Source organism: Podarcis raffonei, chromosome 7 (assembly GCF_027172205.1).
Source record: "Podarcis raffonei isolate rPodRaf1 chromosome 7, rPodRaf1.pri, whole genome shotgun sequence".
In the NCBI taxonomy this organism is placed as follows: domain Eukaryota; kingdom Metazoa; phylum Chordata; class Lepidosauria; order Squamata; family Lacertidae; genus Podarcis; species Podarcis raffonei.
Window position 1 is genome coordinate 9,083,339 of NC_070608.1, and position 20,508 is coordinate 9,103,846.

Consider the following 20,508-nt stretch of genomic DNA (forward strand, 5'->3'; position numbering starts at 1 on the left):
AACTGATTATTCCCTTTACCTCTTCCTCAACCCCCATCAGTTCAAGATTTTGCACTTCCATTGCCGCTTCTTTCAAAACAATTTATTTTAACTAGATGTCCATTTCTCTCAGCAGGAGTATCAAACATAGCAACACAGATAATCTGTGATGCATTTCAGCAAACTGTTTACAGAATATTTCCCGCAGCTTTTGTGCTTAGTATTAAACAGTTTTGGTAATGAAAAAGATCTAAAGGTATTGACAACAAAGGGACATTCAGATGCGTCCTGAAAAATACCAGGATACCGGGTCAACATTACCCTGGTACTCATGCATAGGTGCATGCTAAGCTCTGAAGAAGCCATTTGGACTAACCTTCAAAGAATCATAGTGATGCATGTTTGGAATAAATGTTCAGGGATGCAGACAATGAACCCTCATGGGCTGAAGGGCTGTAGCTCAGTGGTCTGGGATTTCTGCTGCCTTATGGTGGGTTCAGACATGAGTCTCCTTCAGTCCTACCTGTTATCCCTGAGATCAAATCCAGGATTCTCTGCAGACAAGGCAGGTGCTCTTCACCTGAGTACCGTCCTTTGTTCCGCTTACCTTATAGTGTGCATGACACTCCAACATATAGGTTGTTAGGATCGTCCTACTCATGTGTAGGACCCTGGCAGAGACACATGCCCGACTGGCATGTTCTCTCCCTCCTGGTCGATAGTTCGGGAGCTTCAAAAGTTTTCTCTAGCCCAAACATCTCAGCAACAGATACCAAGAGGCATCAGCACACTTATGGATCCTGCAGAGTATTCACAGTTTAAGTAACAGAACCCAGTAGCACAGCATTTTGGCTAATCTACGTTTATTTATATATAATACACTCGGAGCATTCTGACTTAGCTCCTTCCTCTTTCTCATCAGACAGCAAAGAGAGAGAACAAAGGACAATAGTCCCACTTCACGGAACACACAAAACATCCTGTCTCCGTCACTACCCACACTGTGGAATGAAAACATACACCGTCATGTGATAGACAACAATCTCAGGACTGCAAACACGGAGCAAGAACCCTAACATAGGTATGGGTATATTCTCTTAAAATGAAGAGGTGAGAGGTGATGTGATAGCCATCTTCAAACAATTGATTCAAATTTGCAGGAAAGGGGATCCTGACTAAACATTAGGATGGGGAGAGGGAATGAACTAGGGAATGAACTAGGAAGAAAGGAGAGTCAAGAAAAGAGATTATGAATAAACATTAGAAATAACTTTCTGGCTGTAAGAGCTGTTTGACAGTGGAACAGACTACCTGAGAAGGTGGTGGGCTCTCCTTCAATGGAGGTTTTTAAATAGAGTTTGGATGACCATATATCAGGGTTTCTTTATCCGTGATTCCTGTATTGCAGGGGGTTGGACTAGATGCCCCTTGGGGTCCCTTTCAACACTATGATTTCCCCCCCCTCTCTCTCCATATACTCTTTCATACTTTCTTTCCATTTTTCTGAGAACTTTATTAGGACATCCAAGAAGTGTGACTATGCTCGAATCTACTCATTAGCCCAGAGCTGTATATCAAGTCAGGTCATCTTGGAATTCACAAAGATCAAATCCTTCAAGCATTGCTGTCTCAGAAGAGGCAGATCTGCCCCCCTCTCAGAATTCTGTTCTCAGATGTATTTCTGCAAAGAAACCACAAAATCTTAAATGCGTCACTGAATCCATTGCCTAAGGGAGACAGTTAGAAATAGGGGCTCGGCAGACATTGATTTCAACCTCTTAACCTTGATTGCTCAGAGGGCAGATAGCAGGTCTGATCACAGACTCAGAGAAGACAATGAACTGAGGGGACAGTGTGATTGTCTCATCATACGTGCCTCACCCTAGATTGTCAGCCGGGGAAGTGCTTTGAGCGAGAAGAAAGGGGTGAAATATGCTAAAAACAGCCTGGTAGAAATATTATGTAGGAAATAGCCACCAAATGAATGCAGCAGCCTTGTAGCAATAGATATGTCTACTAATCTGTCCTAGCAGAATGCCTTCATTATGGCGGGATGGGGTGGGGGGAGGTTAGAGAGAAGGCTTTTCTGTTTCTAATCAAGCTGAAAGTTGGAAGATTCAGGACAGACAAAAGAATGTACTTCTTCACAAAGTGCATTTCAGAGCTTTGGAGTTATCTCCCACCACATTGGATGGAGGTTGGTTTGGAGGAATGCATCAAAGAGGAGGATGCACTCTGGTGCAGGAGTGCATGGTAATATGTACATTCCTTGAGGTTCTAACCCTGGAGGAAACTCATGGAGCATGACAGCTCTTGAACTGCTACACATATCCCTCAGTAAGCACTGGAACCCCATCCCTGTCTAAACATCATTCTCTACCAATTTTAAGGAGGGTTTTCAGTGCCCCCTGGAGATCCTCCCCTCAAAGTGTGCTAGAAAATGTCAGTCTGAAGTTTCAACCTACATTCAGTTTCTACCTGAAAACTCCAAATGGGAACCTTCTGCCATAGGCCATTCCTGGATTACTCCCGGACATTTACATCCTTGTCTCTCCATCCCTGCTGATGTTGCTCCAGTGGTTCATTTAGCAAATTGTGAAGGGAAGCAGGAGTGCACAAGTGAAGAGCCAAGGACCAAACTGTGTCCCACTTTATACTCTGCAAGAGGGATTTTAACCCAATTGTTACTGATTAAATAACGTTTCACCCAGACTGACACTGCGTGCTTTGAGCTTCATCCCAATGCAATTTGAAACGACTGAGATATTACGCCTTGGAAATTGAAGTTTGTGATGCAACGGCTGACATGTGACTTGACTTTACAACAGTTTGAGTGATGTGGCTGTAATAAAGGTAGGATCCCCTGTCATTCAGGACAATTCTAAGCACCTCAGCAAATCTTTTATCCTGCCAAGCAATTAAAGCAGCTTGTTTAGAATGGATTCTGACTTGGCTAGATTCCATTGGATGTCTCCACGATGTGGACATTTCATTTCAGCCCTGATACTGCAATTGCTACTTTGCTTGCTGCTGCTAAAGAGCAATTTCAGTAATCTATACAGAGTTATAAGGAGAACTTGGACGGAGGAGAGGAACAAGACCTAGACATCAAACTTTTTCCTGCTAGGCACCTAAGTCCTCTGTCCGCCTGAGAAATGTTTCTAAACTTATCAAAAGCTCTTTTAAGCTTCTTTCTATATTCTTACACCTGAAGAGGATCTTCTCCCTCACTGCACTTTGATTGTTGCTTCAGTCACACGCTGATGGCAACTTGCACTGTATGCAATCCTAGGTAAATTTACCATGGTGGTGTTCCACAAATAGGTACAAATAGATAATGGGAGAGGATTTACCCCAGCAAATTATTTGTCAAAATTACAAATACCTAAATACAGACGGTCATTTACCCTCGCTAGATTCAACATGCTGCCATCTGCCTTATTGCAGGGCAGATTCGAGGGTAAACCATATGTGGAACGAGTCTGTCCCTGTGGCTTGATGGAGGTAGAAACTGTCTCTCATGCCTTTTTACGCTGCCGTTTCTACGGGGATATACGCTCGGTATTTATTACCCCTGCTATGCAAAAAATCTCCAAATCAATCCGAACTTCAATGTCTAAAATCCCTGGTAGAGGACAAGGATCCTGAGATCACATTAAAGGTAGCCAGATTCTGTGTGGTTGCCATAAAACTTAGGGAACAAGCTGTGCTATCATAATGATTAAGGCCTTGAATGATAATTTTAGGTTATATTTTAGTGACTAAGTTTTAATTTATATATATTTTAACTGTTGCTATATCTGTATTGTCCCTGTTATACCTAATTGCAAATTCAAATGTATCCCTGTCGTGTTTTATGACTTCCTTGGTATAGTATGTGGGCTGGAACTGGTCTGTGACCGAAATAAATTCATTCATAGGCATTTGTAGAACACCAGCGTGGTAAATTTATTTTGCATACAGTGCTAGTCCCAAGGACACAAGAAAAGACTGCTGGATCAGGCCAAAGGCTCTCCTAGTCCATATTTGTGTTCTCGCAGTGGCCAACCAGATTCCTGCGGGAAATCTGCAAGCAGGATTTGAGACATTACTGCCTCCAGGCATTGAGGCACTGGACAGCCATTGCAAATTTGTCTGCTCTTTTTAAAGCCTTCCAAGCTGGTGGCCATCATAACCTAGTGGGGGAACAAGAGCAAACCTATTGAAATTAATGAACATGACTCATTTAGATCTGTTGCTTTCAGTGGATCTTCTCTGATGAAAACTTAGCTGGATGCAACCTCTTCAGAATTTTCCTAAGGGAGAAAAATCAGATTGGATTCACTCAATGGTAGAGCATCTGTTTTGCATGCAGAAGGCCCAAGGTTCAATGCCTGGCATCTTCTGATAGGGTTGGGGAAGATGCTTGCCTTTGCCAGTCAATGTAGGCAATAATAAGCTATGTAGGCCAATGGTTTGACTCCGTATACAGCAGCTTCCTGTGTTCCTAAATGTTGCTTTAAGGTGGAAATGTTGTGGAAAAGCTAGGGAAAGCAGCTTCTTGACTTCCCTCTCAGCTTGGAAGCTTGGGGGAGGCATGAGAGAAGCAGAGTGGTTTTAAATGGCTATCCCATACCACGCAAAGCACGCAGTACAACAATATCAATTATTCACTGCATAGACTACCGAGCATAAATATTTCAACCCATGTCAACAACTGTACGACAAGAGAAGAAAAAGACAAATGCTTAAATTTCCATTTTAGGAAATCAGATGTGACAAGCTAGATACTAAAAGCAAATCAGATTCTGTGCATCCATTAGCACAAGGATTCAAAAGCACAGGCATTGTGAGCGAAACCCACTGAAGCGTTAGATATCCAGAGTAGAAAATACCCATTGGCATTTGCTTGCATTGCTTGGTTTCTATCATGGGGCTTGCATACTCAACTTTCAACATCAAATGAACTAAGGAAGAAAGGAGATTTGAGAAAGGAGATTCTGAATAAACATAAGGAAGAACTTTCTGGCTGTGAGAGATGTTGGACAATGAAACAGACTATGTGAGAAGGTGGTGGACTCCCCTTCATTTGAGATCTTTAAGCAGAGATTGGATCTCAGTTAGGGATTCTTTAGCTGTGAACTCTGCATTGCAGGCAGTTGGACAATTTGACCCTTCCAGCTCTATAATTCTAGGATTAGCCATGATGTAATATGCTTTAATATGTAATATAGGAGACGGGTGGCACTGTGGGTTAAACCACAGGCCCTAGGACTTGCCGATCAGAAGGTTGGCAATTCGAATCCCCGCGATGGGGTGAACTCCCATTGCTTGGTCCCTGCTCCTGCCAATCTAGCATTTCGAAAGCACGTCAAAGTGCAAGTAGATAAATAGGTAACGCTCCGGCAGGAAGGTAAACGGTGTTTCCGTGCACTGCTCTGGTTTGCCAGAAGCGGCTTAGTCATGCTGGCCACACGACCCAGAAGCTGTACGCTGGCTCCCTCGGCCAATAAAGCGAGATGAGCGACGCAACCCCAGAGTCGGCCACGACTGGACCTAATGGTCATGGGTCTCTTTACCTTTTTAATATGCTTTAACTAGTGTTTCGAACACAGAGCTAGGACATTGCGGGGGTTTGACTACATGACCCTTGGGTCTCTTCCAACTCTGACTATATGACAATTGAAAGAGTATCAAGACCCCCACCTCTAATGCTCAAGGTATGTATATATGGAGAGTAGTCATTCTTGTCCAGGGTAACCAACCTAGTGCCTTCCAGATGTTGTGGACTATAACACCCATCATCCCTGACCATTGGCCGTGCTAGCTGGGGTGGATGGGAGTTGGAGTCCCTAACATCTGGAGAGCACCATGTTGGCTATTCCCAACCTGTAGTGATAAGACGGTCACATTTTACTCCAAGTATCATGATAAGGGTGCTTAAGGGATTGAAGGAGCAATCCAGATCCAAAACTGGCTGCGATAAGGAAGATTTAGAGTAAGCAGATCTACAGCTCAGCTGGCTGGGGCAAATCTGGGGTAAACCCTGAAAAGCAGCCATTTTGGATTGTGGAGGAGAGGGCAAAATGGGGCAGGGGAAGCTTACCTTTACTCCTGTCTCGTTTCAGCTCATTCATATGACACAGCAATGTAGCGGATGCCACTTTGGTAAAAAGCGTGGTGTAAGTCAAAAACTATTTTTTAAAGGTTTCTTTTTCTCTCTGCCAGGCTTGAGTCAGTTCAGTGGCAGCAGCCCCACTCCTGGAAGTGGTGTGGAATTGGGGTAGGTTACCCTGGCACAATCTGTAGGCATGCAGAGAGCCGGGAGGCTAGCTGGCAAGCCCCAGCTGTGCCGCCTCCATCCATCGGCCCGTGCTCTGACATAAATCAGTGACCTGAACTTCAAAAGCCAGGGCACGCTATTAGCAGAATGTACTGCACACACAGAATAGGCGTGAGGCTTGTGAAGTCATACCACAATTACAGATTTATTAAATATAATTCAGGACAAAGAAACATGTCGTCTCTCTCTCATGTCGTCTCAGAGAGAATGGCTAAAAGCAAAAGCTATACACAAATGGAAGTTCCCAGCATACTGTGCTGGAATGTAAACAGGCATGTGACACACAACAATCCCATGCCTGTTCCTTAAGGTGGAATGGAAATGTTAACACAATCTACCCCAGCTTCCTATAGTTTGAGCAACTCTGCCCATCTTTGTGAATCCTTGTATTAAATGATCTGATCGACACCCCTCAGACTCAAGGTTGTGCAAAGCTGGGAACAGGCCAGATAGGGAATGTAAGCCCCATTTCAGTAATACAGTGGTACCTCAGGTTACATACGTGTCAGGGAACTGCCATCTGAGACGCAGGAGGTGAAAGGGCTCACGGAGGGTGAGAGAGACCATTCAGCTGAGGAGGGGACCAGCAGGGGGAGAAGTGGAGTTCCAAGGGAAAGTGAGTCGGAGGGAGGGCTCAGAGACACTTCGAGCGAAAATAGTGGGGAGGTTTCAGGACCTCCTGTAGGGACACCCACTCCTCGCCGGAAACTGTCACGCCGAGAGTCCAGAAGACGCGTTTCCGTTAAGGAGCTTTTATGCTGGAAGAAGTTCCGTAAATGCCCACTGTCCGATTCAACGAGCGACTGATGGAGCCATGCTTAAGGAGCTCCGTCACAGACAGAGGTTTGTGGACTTAGCCAAACTCTGAGGGACGAGGATTTTATGCACAAGCAGCTCACCATCCCATCACAGCAATCGGACAGTCCCTGAAAGCAGCTTGTGCAGAGAGGCATCATGAGCAACCCAGCCGGAGCCGGGGGAGCAGGAGGAGCTGGAGAGGGTCCAAGCCTGGAAGAAAGGTACAGGGTGTTGGAGCTCCAGCTAGCGCTGCAAACGGCGAGGCTAGAGGAAAGGAGGGCGCAGGATGCAGATAAGACAAAAGGCGCCCCACTAGCAAGAAAGATGCCAGGATTGGTGCAGAAGTTTGGGGGGGACCCCAGGAACTATCAAGCCTTGGAGAAGCGGGAGGGGAAAGGAGAGCGTTGGAGGGATTTCCGCATTCCAGAGATTCCAGAGCCAAGTTTCCCGCCAGGAGAGCTGATGGAAGTTGGAACAGCGCGCGCGCGCGCAGTTTCAAATCCCAGTGAAGGGAGGAAGAAGGAGGGAAAGAGCGCCAAGAAATGTTATCTCTGCCAGCAGCCAGGTCACTTTGCCAGAGTCTGCCCGCAAAGAAAGGAATGGCAAGGGATGGCGGGAGCTGTTGGGGGGAAGGAGGAGGGAGTCCAGGAGCCAGTAAAAGCCAACGCCTGGCTGCCACCGTCGGGGCACTGCAGCCAGGCCAAGGAGCAGTAAAAGTGCCCACTCCGGAACCTCCAAGGCCAGCCCTAGTAATAGAGGTGTTGCTAGAGCTGGCAAACGGATACCCACTAAAGACAAAGGCGCTGTTGGACTCAGGCAGCTCCTGTAATTTTATGAGTAAGGAGTTTGCAGCTGAACACCAGATACAGACACTCCCTTTAAGCAACCCCCTGCAGGTGACCACGATCGATGGGAGGGAGCTGTTGGGAGGAGAAGTTAGCCTACAGACCGTCCCAATGGTTATGAGGGTGGCCAGGCACACCGAAAGGATAGCGTTCAATGTGGCCACCCTGGGAGGGGCTCCCGTCATTTTGGGAATGAGCTGGCTAGCGTTGCATGACCCGCTAGTGGGCTGGCATCAGAGAGTGGTCTCCTTTGGGTCAGCACATTGCCTGGAACACTGCAGAGAGGGAAAGGTGCCAGAAGGGGCAAAAGCCTTTCTAGCAGGGGCGGAAGTGGCAGACAAAGGGAAGGTGCCCAAACAATACGCTGATCTGAGCAAGGTCTTCAGCGAAAGGGAAGCAGATAAACTACCACCGCATAGAGACTTTGACTGCCAAATTAACCTGGTCCCTGGGGCCCAGCTCCCCATGGGCAAGCTGTACGCCATGTCAGACAGGGAAATGCAGGAGTTAAGGGAGTTTATTGATAAAAACCTGAAGAGGGGCTTCATCAGAGAGTCCAGAGCGGTGGGGGGGAGCCCAGTGTTTTTTGTGGACAAAAAAAACACGGATAAACCCAGGCTTGTAGTGGACTACCGGCGGCTAAATGCCGTGTCAGAACCAGTGACTTTCCCCATGCCCAGGATTGATGACATTTTGACCAGGGTGAGGAAGGGAAAGATATTCACGAAACTGGACCTGAGAGGGGCATACAACCTGATACGAATAAAGAAAGGGGATGAATGGAAAACCACCATGTTCACCCCTTTGGGGGCTTTTGAATATCTCGTTATGCCATTCGGATTGCAATCAGGCTCCGCCTGTTTTCAATCGCTCATGAACCATGTCCTGGGACCTTTGCTCTACAAGAATTGCGTGGCCTTCCTCGATGACGTGCTGATATATTCAGAGAATGAGGAGCAGCATGTAAAGGATGTCAGGGAAGTGCTGAGCCAGCTGCAAGCAAACCAGCTGTGGGTGAAATTGGAGAAGTGTCAGTTTCACACCAAGGAGGTGGAATTCCTGGGGTACCGATTATCAGACAAGGGATTAGCCATGGATCCAGGCAAGGTCCAGGCGGTGCTGGAATGGAAGACACCGAAAACGAAAAAGGATGTGCAAAGGTTCTTAGGGTTTGGGAACTTTTACCGTAAATTCATCAAGAACTTTGCCCACTTAACGGCTCCCATCACGGACTGTCTAAGCAGCAAGAAGAAATTCGTTTGGACGGCGGAGGCGGAGCAAGCATTTGAGGAATTAAAAAGGGCATTCGCTTCGGAAGAACAGCTCCTGCATGTGGATTTACAAAAACCCATGAGAGTGGAAACTGATGCCTCAGACCGGGCGGTGGGGGCGGTGCTGCTTCAGCCAGGGAGCAATAAATCGGAATGGAGACCGTGTGCCTTCTTTTCGCGTAAGCTGAACAAATCCGAGAGGAACTACACCGTATATGACCGAGAACTACTCGCCATTCACGAAGCGTTCCGGAGATGGAGACACTTACTAATTGGCGCACAGCATAAGGTGCAAGTGTGTACGGACCACAAGAATTTGGAGTATTGGAGAACGGCACGAGTGCTCAACCAACGACAAGTGAGATGGGCCCAGGAGTTCTCCAAATTCCATTTTGAAATCTGCTATGTGCCAGGTCCAGAAAACATCAGAGCGGACGCTCTCTCTCGCAAACCTGAATATTTGGAGGGGGAGGGAGCGCCTGAAGAGAGACATATTATCCCAGAGGACCACTGGGTGTGTGGGGCGGCCTGGGTGGGGCAAAGAGAACTGGTAGAGGGAACGGTAAATGATGAATACGCCCAGGATAAGCTCAGAGGTTTAAGGAGAGAGGGAGAAGACCCCGGAGGTTTTGAAGAAAGAAACGGGGCATTGTATTACAAAGGGGCACTATATATACCCGAAGGGGAATTGAGGGGGAGAGTACTCAAACAGCTGCACGACAATCCCACAGCGGGGCATTTTGGGCAACACAAGACCATGTGGTTGGTGACCAGGGAGTTTTGGTGGCCCAAGGTGAGGGAGGATGTACGGGAGTATGTGAGAAGGTGTGACCAATGCCAGAGAGCCAAAGGAGAAAGGTGGGCACCAGCGGGGTTATTAGAACCGTTACCCACACCAGAACGACCGTGGGAGGCGGTATCGATAGATTTTATGACGGATCTGCCTAAATCCCAGGGGAAAACCGCCATACTAGTCGTAGTAGACCTGTTAACTAAGATGGGTCACTTTGTAGCTTGCTCACATGCAGTCACGGCGGAAGAGACAGCGAAATTGTTTGTAGAACATATTTTTAGGCTGCATGGCGCCCCCTTGAGGGTGGTCTCCGACAGAGGGAAACAGTTCACGTCCAGATTCTGGAGGAAACTTATGAGCTTGTTGCACGTAGAGGTCAACTTTTCGACTGCCAGGCACCCTGAGACCAATGGGCAGGCGGAGAGGGCAAACGGTATCCTCCAACAATACCTGAGGTGTTATGTCAATGACAGAGAGAACGATTGGGTCGAAAAGTTGGCGCTAGCGGAATTTGCTTACAATAATGCAGAGAATGTGTCCACCGGGATGAGCCCCTTTTTGGCTAATTATGGGTGCCACCCCAGGGCGTTTCCAGGGGGAGGAGGGGAGAGATGGAGTGTCCCGGCCGCTGAACATTTTGTAGAAGAGATGGAAGCGATCCATCGTCAACTCCAACTCAACTTAGAAAGGGCCAAAGAAGAATATAAGAGGCAGGCAGACAAGAGCAGAAGGGAAGGTGAAACCATTAGGGTGGGGAGTCAGGTCTGGCTATCAACCCAAGGGTTGCCGTTCAAGGGGGGTTGCAAGAAATTGAGACCCAAAAGATTGGGACCATTTGAGGTCATCCAACAGGTCAACCCAGTGGCTTTCAGACTCCGGTTACCGAACCACATGAAACTGCACCCAGTATTCCACAGGTCATTACTGTCACCATATAGGGGGGAAGGTGAAGGGGTATCCACAAGGGGGCCAGCCATAGAAGAAAGGGAAAGCAGCAACCATGTGGCGGAAATCGTCGACTCCAGGTGGAAGGGTAATCAGGTGGAGTATTTGGTCGCGTGGGAAGGGGAACCGGAGTCGGAAAACACCTGGGTGACGGCAGAGGAGGTCCGTGACGAGATCTTGATCGAAACGTTCCACCAAAGGTTCCCCAGGAAACCTCAGCCAGTAGCGAGGTTCCGGAGGGAGTACTTTGGCACCACCGACGATGAGGAGGAACTGGAAGGATTCAGGGAATCGGAGTTGGAAGGAGGAACAGACTCCGATGAGGAGGAGTACTTGGAAACCGGAAACAGCAAGAGGTGGAGGGAAGTGTTCGAAACTTCGGAAGATGAGGGAGGTTCCTTCAGGGGTTTTGCTCCCTCGCCTCCCGCAGAGGAGGGGAGGGAAGGGGGTGAAGGGGGCCCTGGAGGGGAGGTGGATGTCAGGGAACTGCCATCTGAGACGCAGGAGGTGAAAGGGCTCACGGAGGGTGAGAGAGACCATTCAGCTGAGGAGGGGACCAGCAGGGGGAGAAGTGGAGTTCCAAGGGAAAGTGAGTCGGAGGGAGGGCTCAGAGACACTTCGAGCGAAAATAGTGGGGAGGTTTCAGGACCTCCTGTAGGGACACCCACTCCTCGCCGGAAACTGTCACGCCGAGAGTCCAGAAGACGCGTTTCCGTTAAGGAGCTTTTATGCTGGAAGAAGTTCCGTAAACGCCCACTGTCCGATTCAACGAGCGACTGATGGAGCCATGCTTAAGGAGCTCCGTCAGAGACAGAGGTTTGTGGACTTAGCCAAACTCTGAGGGACGAGGATTTTACGCACAAGCAGCTCACCATCCCATCACAATACGCTTCAGGTTACAGACTCCGCTAACCAGAAATAGTACCTCGGGTTAAGAACTTTGCTTCAGGATGAGAACAGAAATCGTGCGGTGGGGGCACAGCGGCAGCAGGAGGCCCCATTAGCTAAAGTGCTGCTTCAAGTTAAGAACAGTTTCAGGTTAAGAATGGACCTCCGGAACGAATTAAGTTCTTAACCTGAGGTACCACTGTATACCCAGGAGACACAAAGTAAGCACCCTCAAAATCGTATGCCCATGCAAATTGGCCCACCTGGTGCCCACTCTTTTCTACCCTGCTCAGACTTAGAAGTGTGGACTAAAAATTAACCATCCTGGGGATTTCATATTTCTCCAGATGTTGCACCACTGTTCTTGGCACTTGAAATATATTGAAATATCTACTGAATTTTTGAGGGGAAATGCACATTTAAGCATGTGTTTTCAGTGGGAAAATACATATTTAAGGAAGTATTTTGTGGGGGTGGGGAGTGTCTTCAGATTAATGTGGGAAAAGAACGGAGAAGAATTATGGGTAAAATGTGGAAGAGGTATAGATAGGAGAGATAGTATTAATCCATCCATATTTCTAATAGGTGAAAGATACGTTCACCTCCTCTTATTAATACTGAAGCCACTCTTACACCTCCCTATATACGCTGCACCTAATTTTTCTGCAAATCGTCTACTCCTTTTAGAGATGAAATGGATTGCAGGATTAAAGTGAACCGCGAAGGAACAGAAGAACACTCTTGACACATGTATCAAAATATCCACTGAAACTTTAAGAAAAGATACACACTTTTAGAAATGTGCTGCGATGAGTGAGAGAATATATGAAAGTGGCGTTGCCTGGCTATAGTCATGGAAATGGCGTTGCCTGGCTATAGTCAGAATTAGTCATCCCTGTACCTCGCAACTCGGCATCCACAGTGTGCCGGCAGGTACATGGATGCCCCTGAGGTCTTCTCCTGTCACCTACGAAGCCTCTGAGTCCCACCCCTTCAATGTCGCCTTGGTCATGAAATAATGAGGGTGGTTACCTTTTTCAGCAGATGTTAAAACAGAAGGTGCCAAAATCTTCCACAAGACTGGACTCGTTACACCAGAGGCTCAGTTTCTTGCTGCTGTCAAATGAACCTCACCAATTTGGGGAACATCCGAAAATACTCCTGAGCCCAACTTGTTTTCATAACCATATGAGTATTTTGTTGTAACCTATCCTGAAACCTTAATGGTGATGGGAGAGTGAGGAATCCTTTAAATAGGACCTCAGCAGCTATGGGGGAGTTGCGGTTAAGCAGATGTTGAGAACGTTCTTTCCAGCACAGTGCAATAGCTTTTTTATCTTTGAGAAGTGTAGTACCGTCTGCTGAGCGTAGAGGGCATATGCCATGATTTATTGACCCATAGATGGTCTTTGTGGCTTTAAAGAAACTCTGTGTAGCATGAGTGTTGGCTAAGTGCTGGATCTCTTGAGCTTCTTTTATCCACCAGGTGTTTTTTTAGTTCTCCGGTTCTTCTTTGAACCTCAACCTTAGCATTGGCATAGAGTTTTTTTCTTAGTGGCCCTGTTTCTATCTCTTTGCCAGCTCTGAAAGGCCTTCCTTTTCTTGTCAATCATGCATTCAATGTCATTGTCATTCTCATCAAACCAGTCCTGGTGTTTCTTGGTCCAGAATTGGCCTTCACAGTCACATATGGACTCATTGTTAAAACCATGTTTATGGAAGACAACCTTACTCTGCTACGAGTGATTGCCAAAGAAAAAGAAGAAGAAATAAAAGGTACCTCTGAGCATGTGCAAAGGGCATTTCTTCCACCATAAGGCAACCAGATCCAACCCTTACACACTAGGTGTGAGAGGACAGGAGGCCTTCTAGATCAGTGTTAGCAACTTTGTGTTGTTGTTGTTTAGTCGTTTAGTCGTGTCCGACTCTTCGTGACCCCATGGACCAGAGCACACCAGGCACTCCTGTCTTCCACTGCCTCCCGCAGTTTGGTCAACTCATGCTGGTAGCTTCGAGAACACCGTCCAACCATCTCGTCCTCTGTCATCCCCTTCTCCTTGTGCCCTCAATCTTTCCCAACATCAGGGTCTTTTCCAGGGAGTCTTCTCTTCTCACGAGGTGGCCAAAGTATTGGAGCCTCAGCAACTTTTAGCTACTCATTTTTAGAAACTAACCTCCCAAGTACAGGGCTCATAGCCTTTTCTGTCAACTCAATTGTATGCTGCACTGCTTCTACAGGTACTGGACTGAGAAAAAGCCAGGGTGGGTTTTTTTTAAGGCAGAGAAAATTGGAATGAAAGCCCCATATCCCAATCCTTTCATCTTGGCACTGAAGCTACGGTCCAGGGGAGCGTCTTCTGTTTTATGAACTAATTTCCCAGTCTCTAATTTCAACCTCACTGGAAATATCTATATATTTCAACCAGTATTGGAATTGGAGGTGTTCAGCCTGGCATGTTGTCAATACAGGTGTCTCAAACACTATGGATCTGGAGAAATGTTCCGTGTGAGCGCTAGAATTGGCATGCGGCTGGTCCAGAAACCATTACCATGTCAATAGAACGTCTCGGCCGCAGTCATTGATGCTGGGATTCTTGCAATTTCAACTGAGCAACTCCTATTTAAGTTGTCAATGGCAGAGGCAGCTACCTTGTTGATTCTTGTTTCGGTGATTCTGAAGAAAGCCATCAGCAGCGGTACCAATGAATGCATCAGTTAGCAGCTCAAAGATTATTTATTTCAAAGAGAACAATGAGATGCTTTATGGGATGAAAAAGCCACCAAGGTGATATATGTGTGTGTGTGTGTGTACACACACACACACACACACACACACACACACACACACACACAGTGGTACCTCGGGTTAAGTACTTAATTTGTTCCAGAGGTCTGTTCTTAACCTGAAACTGTTCTTAACCTGAAGCACCACTTTAGCTAATGGGGCCTCCTGCTGCTGCCGCGCTGCCAGAGCAAGATTTCTGTTCTCATCCTGAAGCAAAGTTCTTAACCTGAAGCACTATTTCTGGGTTAGCAGAGTCTGTAACCTGAAGCGTATGTAACCTGAAGTGTATGTAACCCGAGGTACCACTGTATTTATATATCAAGCAAGCAAGAATTTTTTAAAAACAGTCTACAGTTCTATGATCATATAACCAGTATTTTTTTTCTTAAAAAAGGTATATCTGTACAAATATATAAAATAATAATACCAAATGAAATGAAACAGGGAACCATAACAACAACACTACTAGTAATTTGATCGTACTATAAAACACCAGGCATAAAGAACAAAATTATAAATGTGCTAATATTATTTCCTGGAGAGTTTTACATGCACCAGCACAATTCTGATCTGAAAGGAGCATGGGTGGGGAAATAAAATGCACCTAATTGTCCTAGGAATTTCCATAATAAGGGCTGTTAGATAAAGAAATACATGGATATAAATGCACACACATGTAAACATTAGAACATGAGTTATCAATTACACCTCTCCAATGCTTTCCGATGCTCAATTCTGGAGCTGGCTACCGGGATCCGGATGGATAAAACAACTCTTGGGAAAATGACTCCTGATTCTGATCACCTTAGCTATTTGCCTTGCTTTCTTCTGCTGCGCTATCCATTGCTTCCCACTTTGCTGTCAAACGTGCGACTCCTGCGCTCCACTTTTCCGTCCCCGCACGCCCGCCCCTCATAGGATGTTCCCGCCAGGAACCCCTTCGACCTCCATCGAGATGGGACCCCTAGGAACCCAGCGAAATCCGGATTTTCGGTATGGCATGTCAGACTTTTACTAGCTTGTGTGGAGAAAAGGATTGTGCGGTGTCCACCTTCGCAATCTTATCTCCAAAGGGGGGAACTGTAGCAGGAGACCCCCCCTTCATTACACTGTAATGCACAAGCACCACACACACACCTCCCACCTTCCCCAAGCCTGGAGATGCCCTTTCTAGAGGGGCATCCCCTGAAAGCCTTCCGTAAATAAGGAAGCGCTAACTTGACAGCTCCGCCCAGAACCCCTTTTATTTTCATATATTTTCCCTGAGTAGACCGTAAAACTCTACCTCGCCCTATTCTTTTAATGGGTTGACCAATTCCCTGATCTCGGGGTCAATAGGCTGCCGCTTCAGCCAATCAGCGTTACCGAACAGCGCCCCTCGTGGCGACCACACAGGTACTGCAGGCAAAGGCGCGCACTTCTCTATGCTTTGACAGCTCTCAAATACAAAGTTTCCAAGTTCAATTGACCGTGACTGATCTAATCAAAATGTTGCAACCTGCTTCCGGAAAAGTGAAAGTGTTTTTGAACTTCTAGGACAGTTTCTTCATAAATTCACTATAAATCAGCCATACATCGGATTTTCACCGGACCACTTTTATTTTGCTTCATGTGAAAAGGACTATCAAAGAGGGGTGGCTTGGTGCCAGTCGGCCATAATCCCTTGAGCGAGGAGGCACGTACTCTACAGCCCTTCCCAGTTGGCATGGCAACCTTGATAGTCATCTTGATGGGCTCAGACAGAAGACTATCAAGAACACAACGAACTGCATACACGAGTGGATTCAACACGGACTATGACAAAGCGACCGTGATTGGATTCCCCTCAGGGGGCAGGAAACTGCGCCTATCCTTTTGTCTTCTGGAAATGACTCATGGGGAGGGGGGAGAAGGGGCTCCGGCCAGGTGTCATGATACTCAGATTACCTGTGCAACCCCTCCCCTGACTCCTCCTGTTTTTAATGTAGTCATGATGTAGTTATGATGTATTTCTAGGGGTGTAACTCAGGGGATTAGAAGCTAATAAAAGTTGGGGTCTTCTTTTGTTCAGGGCTTCCATTTTGCTTCACCTTGTGGGCGGTGGGAGTCCTGTCGCGACAGTCTTTCTTCAATAAAGACCAGGCCGACAGGCTGCTGTTACTCTGGTTGGTGTCTTTGCTTTTACCCAAGGGAGCCCTCAGATTTTCTGTTAACATACTAAAAAAAAATGTTTAGGGGCACTCTCATTTTGACCCACTAAAATGACCATTTTATAGTTCAAATCAGGGAAAATAAATACAGTAAATGGAAAAAAGTGCAAAAAGCATGCATTACCTCCTGTTACACAGCATACATTTGAACATGAAAGTGCCTGTGTTTGATCTGCCTATGCTGGTTCTAAGCAGGTTGGATGCCAATACTGTCAATGAGCTAGCATCGTCAAACACACCCAAGGGCAACGGCAGGCAAGTTAAGGGGTGCCTGGCAGGGCTATGCCACACTTAGCTTTGGTGTCTAACAGAGGGGACTGTCTAAGGAGCTCATAAAAAGGCATGCAGAATAAATTTGATTCATATTGCATTTATAGATGAACCTACCCAATTCACCCTTGCTGCAACAATATGCAAACTGGAACACAGCTACCTTATCCCACCAAAAATGCACATGCTAGTGAAAAGTGTGCATCAAAATGCATTTAGTATTTAATAATGCATTATAAGGAAACTGCTTTGCAAAAAAACCACAAATGTGCACATCAGGCAAAACAGCACCCAATGCATATATTAGGTTATCTTCACACTAAAATGCTGCTGAATACTCATGAGTACTTTGGAATAAAAAAAGTAAAAATGTCAACTGATGTAGAAACATGGAGAACGAAATTTTAGCATTGAAAATAAAGGAACCGGGAGAAATCAAAATCGGCAGGGTGTCTCTATTCATGACAAATGGCTGCTACTGCATCTGCCACCTGAGGCAATTGCCTCATTTTGTCTACTGGTAGGACTGGCCCTGAGAGAGGGGAGAGAGAGAGGGAGAGAGAGAGAGAGAGAGATTCTCTGTTGCTCGTTCCTAGTAAGCAAGTTAACATTCATGAGGCAATTCCTTTTTTAAAGGTTATTTTCTTTCTCCTTCTCTTGTAGAGTTTTAATACACTATTTCTGAAAGAAAGAATCTTTGTGTATTGCAGCAACACAGAGAGTGTCTGTTTTGGATTCAACATGTTGCTACCGAGGAATGCTGCTGTCTCTCCCCCCACCCCTACCCCCTTTCTTTTTCTTCTCCTTCTTTCCTCCAGCAATAGCAAGCTGCTTACAAGCGGCTCCTTTTCAAATGCAAAACCATTATCGGCAGCCGTTTCCTAAGTCAGTTCAAAGGGAGGAAATAATAGTGTTTTACTGCACCGTCCTACACCTGGCTGATGTTTTATTAATGAATGTCTCAACATCCTGCACACATGCACAGACGCTGGCGGGTTTTCGTTCTTCCCTTCTGCTGCTCAGTTCAGATCAGATGTCAAAATAAGAGGGAACACGAGGGGTCATTTCCTCTTAAATGAACGCCGGGGCTGCTGCTTCAGACACAACACGCTGCGCAAAGAAAAAATGAGAAAGGAGGAGAGGCAAAGAAACTGGAGAGCATGAAAACATCTTGTAACCCCAGGCAGAGTTTGGCTCTGGCTGTCCCAGGGAATGACATTTGAATGGGTCCCAATTAGAAGGCTCTGGAGGAATTTTAGGGATCAAATATATTGGTATGACTGCTCTACAGCTCCTTGGCATATAAATGAAAGCACCATATAAACAAGTAAGCGCTGCATTTTTAGTCATTCCTTTAAAATAAACCCAAATGTTCCTCCCATCTGATGGATTGCAATGGATTCCAGTTTAAGTGCATGCTATACTGGCTCCCATTCTTTCCTGTCTGCTTAATCTACAATGGCAACAGGCAACATGGAAGAGCCACCAGCTAAGTAAAGAGTGTAAGAAGAGCCTGCTGGATCAGGCTGATGGCCTATCTAATCCAGCATCCTGTTCTCACAGTGGCTGACCAGACGCCTGTAGAAAACTAGCAAGAAGGAATCCAGTACAAGAGTACTTTCCCCTTCTTTGGCTTCCAGAAACTGGTATTCAAAAGCATTGCTGCTTCCAAGTGTGAAGGCAGAGCTTCTTCTTCTTCCTCCTCTTCATCTTCTTCGGCGATCACTCATAGCCGAGTAAGATTGTCTTCCATAAACACAGTTTTAACAGTGAGTCCATAAGTGACTGTAGAGGCCAATTCTGGATCCACACGTCCTTCCACAGTGGGGACATAGGTTTCTGGGTGGGAGCTGAACACGGTGACGGTTTGCCAAGCATGCCTTCCTCTTAGCACGTTTCTCCCTTTCGTTCTGAGTTTGAGCATCTTCAAAGTCCATGACACATTTGGTAAAGGCTGTGCTCCAATTGGAACGCACACAGGTCAGTGTTTCCCAGTTGTTGGTATTTATACTACATTTTTTTAGATTTGCCTTGAGAGTCTTTAAACCTCTTTTGTTGACCACCAGCATTAAGCTGCCCATTTTTAAGTTCGGAATAGGAAGGCAGAGCATAGCCATCATGGCTACTAGCCTTCAATAGCCCTCTCCTCCATGAATTTGGTGGAACACAGGCTGTGTGCATCAACCAAAATGAGCAAAATAATAACAATGCCCCCAATTACAAAACTGCAGTCTGACATTCCCACCAGCGTTTTTGCACCACGTGATCTCACCACTGCCTTCCTCCCTCTCTGTCCCAGTAGGTATCAGCAATGCAAATGGAGGGAGGTCAGGTGCGTAACACAACAAAACAATGACATCTGCTACTGCTCTGGAAAGTTATCCAGCATAAGGGCTTCACCTCTGGAAAGTCCCTGTCCAAGCCTGATCAACTTTCCGAACTCATTTTATGACCTTTCTTTTAGGCCGCAAGAGAGACAGATTGTAAAACAAAACACTGTGAAAAGTTGTTTAAGACATAGGGCTCAATGTTTTCTGTTTTGATTTAATGAGAGTCAGATGGGTGGAGTTGATTGCTTCTCAACTTGAGCTTTTAGGATGGGGCCGACTATATGTCTAAACTAAAATAAGGCCAGAAAACTGCCTCTTGCACTTGCAACAGAGGCTTGAGAAAAGGCCAGAAGGGAAGAGAAGCAGGAACCAGCCCATTAAAGAAAATGTCCATAGTTCAGTGGTAGAGCATCTGCTTTCTCTTCAGAAAATCCAAGTTCAATTCCTTGCATCTTTGAGAAGGGCTGGGAGAAAATACCCACGAATGAAGCCCTGGAGAGCTGGATGAGATAGACCAATGGTCTGACTTACTAAAAGTCAGCACCCCTTGAATCAGTGTGTAAAAGGAAATTGAGACACTTAATGAATAATGGAGAGTAGCAAAGTGAAACAATCTGCTTCAGGCAGCACCATGGAGCTCTTGGTGATGAGATGAAAATGGGAATCACTGTTCAAATGGCACTGCAAGGTTTCTTAAACTGTTGACCTCAGCGGTGGAGCAGCAGGCAAGCCAAACACCATGGGCCAGCATTGAGCAGAAAGGAGCACAAATCTAAGAGTCACGGGATTAAGGAAGGCTGAAATTCACATATTGATCCAAAATAACTCACCAAATCTTGGGCTGTGAGCTTCTTATGTCCATTTCATGTTCATATCAAAGCAGTTGCCTCACTAACTCCTCCATTTACTAGAGAAATGCCACCTCAGATGTGTGGTCCCAGTACCCCCTGTATAGTGTGTAGAAGAAGAAGAGTTTGGATTTGATATCCCGCCTTTCACTCCCTTTAAGGAGTCTCAAAGCGGCTAACATTCTCCTTTCCCTTCCTCCCCCACAACAAACACTCTGTGAGGTGAGTGGGGCTGAGAGACTTCA